The following is a 5,768-nucleotide window of genomic DNA, read 5'->3' on the forward strand; positions in this document are numbered from 1 at the left end:
CCTTGGAACACAATAAAAATACAAGAACAAAAAGAAAGGGACAAAATTTATGATTAAAATAAAAAAAGATATAAAGTAAATAATAGGATAATGATTAAGGAGAAGATCCTCTAGAGCACCTGCCTCTAGGAACCTAAACCTTTAAAGACACCATAAGAGTTGATCACGCTCTTGATCACGTCTGTTTCTCACACTGGATGCCACCACAAAGCACCAAGGCTCACAAGAGTTATAAACTCTAAAAATGAATAATTTCATTCAACTTCTATTCCATTTACAAGAGGGAGCATGCCTAATTTATAGGCTCATAGAAAAGAATATTTCCTAAAATTAAAACCCTAATTTCCTAATACTAAAAGGAGAAATAATATAAAATAATGATAAAATATTCAGTTATATAATTTAGGAGACGTGATCCTAAAATTATGGGATTACAAAATTTAGAAATTAATACTATAATTAATTCTAACCTTTGACTAGACTCAAAATAAGAAATCAAATCAAAGGACCATTAAAATAGGAAATAATTTAGGAGACAATCAAGAGATTATAAAGGATTTAAAATCACGCCACCCTTGACTTCTTCACTAGAGTTTCATACCTCCTTGCTTGCAAGAGGCTTAACTTGTAGTCTTCCTTGTATTAAGCTAAGGTCTGCATCTCTTGGGCTTGACTCTTTATGAGTTTGGATCTTAAGTACATTATACACGTATAAATGCTCTCCTTTGGGCTTGAGAGGAGCGCCCTAATGCTCTCCACACTCTTGAACTTCTTGCACGAGATTGAACAAGGCTTGCTTCATGGCTTTAGTTCGGGCTCTTATCATTGGATCTCCAATATGTTGTAATGGGTCTTTAGGTACGTTAGATTAGAAGTATTGGGCTCCTTCTATCTCACCATGCTCATGATTACCATCCTCAAGCTTCATTGCCATTAATGCTATATCACCCGTGCCATGGAGTCTATCATTCCCTCCCAGTTGGGAAGGATTCATCCTCAAATCTACAGAATCATATAAAGATAGATCAGAAACATTAAATGTGGCACTAACCTTGCCATAAGAGCTAGGAAAATCAATCTTGTAAGCATTATCATTAATTCTTTTCAAAACTTAGAAAGATCTATCTCCTCGAGCTTGAAGTTTGGACTTCCTTTGATTAGGAAATCTCTCTTTCCTTAAATGTAACCAAACCCAATCTCCGGGCTCAAAGATCACACGTCTCTTGCCTTTATTAGCTTGCTTGGCATATTGCTCATTCTTTCACTCTATGTTTGCTTTAACCTTAGTATGTAAGTCCTGTATAAACTCAGCTTTTTCTTGCCATTAGTGTTAGCATACTCAAAGAAAGGCAAAGGTAAAATATCAATAGAAGATAATGGATTGAAACCATAAACAATTTTAAATGGAGAATAAGAAGTAGAAGAATGAATAGCCTTATTGTAAACAAATTTAATATGAGGTAAACAATTCACCCAATTCTTCAAATTCTTCTGAATTATTGCTCTTAATAGTGTAGTCATAGTTCTATTAACTACCTCAGTTAGACCATCAGTTTGTGGATGGGCAGTAGTAGAAAAAAGTAACTTAGTCCCTAATTTATGCCATAGGGTATGCCAGAAGTCACTAAGAAACTTCACATCCCTGTCACTCACAATAGTCTTAGGTAAACCATGTAAATAAACAATCTCTTTAAAGAATAAGTCAGCAATGTTAACAGCATCATTAGTCTTAGTACAAGCAATAAAGTGTGCCATCTTAGAGAACCTGTTAACAACAACAAATATGAAATCTTTTCCTACAGAAGATTTAAGCAATCCAATTACAAAATCCATAGAGATATGTTCCTAAGGGTAAGAGGGGATAGGTAAAAGACAGTAAAGTCTATGAGGTTGGACCTTAGATTTTGCCTGTCTACATTTAATACATTTATCACAAATAGATATGATATCTTTCCGCATGTGAGGCCAAAAGAAATGATCAGACAAAATAGCCAAAGATTTCTCTACACTAAAGTGTCCCATCAAACCACCACTATGTGCTTCCTTAGTAAGAAACTCATGCATAGAACAAATAAGAATGCATAATTTATTTTTCTTAAAAAGAAATCCATCAAATCTAAAGAAATCACTAGATTCATAATTTTCATAAGATTTCTAAATATTTTTAAAATCAGAATCAATTTTATAAAGATCTTTTAGAATCTCAAAGCCAAGTAATTAAGCATGCAAATAGGAAAGCAATATATACCTTCGAGATAAGGCATCAGCAATGATATTTTCTTTACCTTGCTTATGCTTAATCACATAAGGAAAGGTTTCAATAAATTCTATCCAGCGAGCATGTCTCTTGTTCAACTTACCTTGAGACTTGAGAAACTTTAAACTTTCATGATCAGAATGAATGATGAATTCCTTGGGCCACAAATAATGTTGCCATGTTTCTAAGGCCCTCTTTAAAGCATAAAGGTCTTTGTCATAGGTGGAATAATTCAAAACTATGCCATAAAGCTTTTCACTGAAGTAAGTTATGGGCTTAGAATCCTGCATTAAAACAGCACCTATACCAATACCAAAAGAATCACATTGAATTTCAAATACTTTAGAGAAATTAGGCAAAACAAGTAAAGGGGTATTAGTCAATTTATCCTTTAGGGTTTGGAAAGCCCTTTCTTATGTCTTACCCCATTTAAAGGTCACATTCTTCTTAACAAGTTCATTAAGAGGGGCAGCAATGCTAGAGAAATCCCTAACAAATCTCCTATAGAAGCTTACTAAGCCATGGAAGCTTCTCACTTCACTTGCATTCTTAGGGGTTGGCCATTCACAAATAGCCTTAACTTTCTCCTCATCCACATGAATTCCCTGTGATCCAACAACAAATCTCAAAAAGATAACAGAGTCCATGCAAAAGAAACACTTTTGAAAATTAACATATAGCTTATATTCCCTCAAGGTGTCAAACACATTTTTAAGATGATTCATATGATCAATCAAAGATTTACTATAAATCAGAATACCATCAAAGTAAACCACGACAAACTTTCCTATAAACTTTCTAAAAACATGATTCATTAATGCCATAAAAGTACTAGGAGCATTAGTCAAACCAAAAGGCATAACTAACTATTCATATAATCCAAATTTAGTTTTAAAAGTATTTTTCCATTCATCACCCTCTTTCATATGAATTTGATGATAACCACTTCTAAGATCAATTTTAGAGAAGATAGAAGCACCATGCAATTCATCAAGCATATCATCAAGTCTAGGGATAGGGTAACGATACTTTATAGTAATTTTGTTGATTGCTCTATAATCAATGCATATCCTCCAAGATCCATCTTTTTTTGGCACCAAGATAACAGGGACCGCACAAGGGCTAAGGCTTTCACGCACAAAGCCTTTCATCATCAATTCCTTTACTTGGCACTAGATCTCCTTAGTCTCTTCAGGGTTAGCCCTATAAGCAAGCTTGTTTGGAATAGCAGCTCCAAGCAAGAAATCTATCCTATGCTCAATTCCTCTTAAGGGAGGAAGTCTATCAAGAATTTCATCAGGGAATAGATCTCCATAATCCTGCAACAAAGAGACAACACTAGAAGGCAAAGTGGGGTCAAGAATGTCAGTAGAAAAATAAATATTCTTGGGAATTACAATAAGAGCTTGCTCACTCATCAAAGTCTCTTGAATCTCACTTTTTCCACACAATAATATTTTCTTTTTACTATTCTTCTTCACTCCCATCATTCTATTTTTTTTCTTTTCTCACCTTCTCACCACTCTTTTTCTTCTCTTTTGATTGATTTTCAAGTAAAGTAATACTCTCTTTCTTTTCTCTCTCACTCATGCAATAATCAAGGAGATCTCTCCTTTGCTTGTAATCTTGAGTAACCTTTAGTTGATCTTTATAGGCTTGGATGAGCCTAAAAGGATTTAATACAACAGTCTTGCCTTTAAAAGGCACCTTGTAGCAATTTCTAAAACCATCATGAGTAGCCTTACTATCAAACTGTCAAGGCCTACCTAATAACAAGTGTCTAGCAAGCATAGGGGCTACATCACATAATACATCACAAGTATAAACCCCAATAGAGAAAGTAATTAACACTTGCTTAGAAACCCTAATTTTAGCACAATCATTCAACCATTACAATTTGTAGGGCTTAGGGTGTGGAATTAAAGGTAGAGATAATTTATTTATAAGTAAAGTACTAGCTATGTTAGTACAACTACCACCATCAATTATCATCCTACACACTTTTTCTTTGATGAAACATCTAATGTAAAAAATATGCTCACGTTGCTCATGTTCATCATCCTCCTTTGGTTGAATATTGAGAGCTCTTCTTGCCACCAAGATAGAGTCAACTACACCATTGCATTCAAGCTCATCATTTGATTCATGGGAGATAGAATCATCATCAACATTATCAACATCATCTTTATCACTTTCATGCACACTATCATAGCCACCATCATCTCTCAAGATCATAACTCTTTTATTGCTACAATCTCTCGCCATGTGGCCCACACCATGACATTTAAAACACTTAATAGGAGAAGTGTTAGATGAATAAGAAGAAGGTTTAGGTTTAGAAGTTTTACCCTCATACTTGGTCTTTATTTCTTCCTTGGCCTAGGATGTATCTTTGGCTTTGGAATCCTTTCATTTGGAAGTTGTCTTGGAGTCTTTCCAAGAGGACTTGGAACGTTTGTTCTTATTTCTCTACTCTAACTTTATAGCCTTGTGTATGAGCTCTTCCTTGTCCACAAAAGTGTACAAGTCAAGCTTATCTCTCAACTCTGGCCTCAAGCCATCCATAATTCTTGACATTGCTTCACGTTCATTTTCTTAAATGTTTGCACGAAACTTCAAGATATTCAACTCATGCATATACTCCTCCACTTTCATAGATTCTTGAGAAAACATTCTCAATTTTCTATTTATCTCTGTGTAGTAATAGCTGGAGACATAAGCCTTTTTCAAGTACCTTTTAAGCTTTTCCCATATTTTGATGGGCTTTTTCCCAAGTTGGCTTCTTTTGTATTGCAAATCTTGCCATCAATAAACAGTATAGTCAGTGAAATTTAAAGAAGCAGTTTTTACCTTCCTTGACTCAGACAAATCAAGAGTCATAAAGATTTAGTCCATCTTCATTTCCCAATCGAGGTATTTTTCTGAATTGTTGCTACCCTTGAATGAAGGATACTTTACTTTTTGGTCTGGTAAGTCAACATCACGCTTTGAGGATTTCTTTCCCTTAGGAGAAAGAGGCTCTTCATCATCACTGGGGGTCTCACGCTTCTTTCCTTTAGAAGAGGTAGTCTTCGGCTCATCTTTATCCTCTTTATGGAACCTATGATCAAGTTCGAAGTGAAAAAGTTCTAAAACAGAGTTCATATCAACATTAGGGGATTCATCCTTGTTACTCATGTTCACAGAAGCAATAGAAATCATATAAGATAAAAATGGGTCCTCACACACACAAACTCACATGTTTATTCTCAAGATAAATAAAGTCACTCATGTTTCATAAAAAAAAATTAATGGCTTTTTTTTAATGATGAAAAACACACTTGCCTTTTACCACTTACTAAGCTTGTGGATAGAATCCAATGGTGAAACCAAACACAAATTAAGAAACTAAGAAACAATTAAGTGAATATCTTCTAAATTAAGGAAACTAGAAAACAAGCACAAGATGAAAAGAGCATTTTTTTTTTGCAATTTTGAAATAAATAGGAAAGCAAAATTTTCAAATAAAATT

At 34.3% G+C, this 5,768-nt stretch overlaps 1 pseudogene; it reads right to left on the minus strand.

Annotated features, from left to right (window-relative positions):
• Positions 1–1,078: 1,078 nt before the first annotated feature.
• LOC129290410 (uncharacterized) lies at positions 1,079–5,401 on the minus strand (annotated as a pseudogene).
• Between the last annotated feature and the right edge of the window lie 367 nt (positions 5,402–5,768).

This window comes from Prosopis cineraria, unplaced genomic scaffold (genome assembly GCF_029017545.1).
Source record: "Prosopis cineraria cultivar Desert tree isolate PC_DT_omini unplaced genomic scaffold, ASM2901754v1 PC1, whole genome shotgun sequence".
NCBI lineage: Eukaryota > Viridiplantae > Streptophyta > Magnoliopsida > Fabales > Fabaceae > Prosopis > Prosopis cineraria.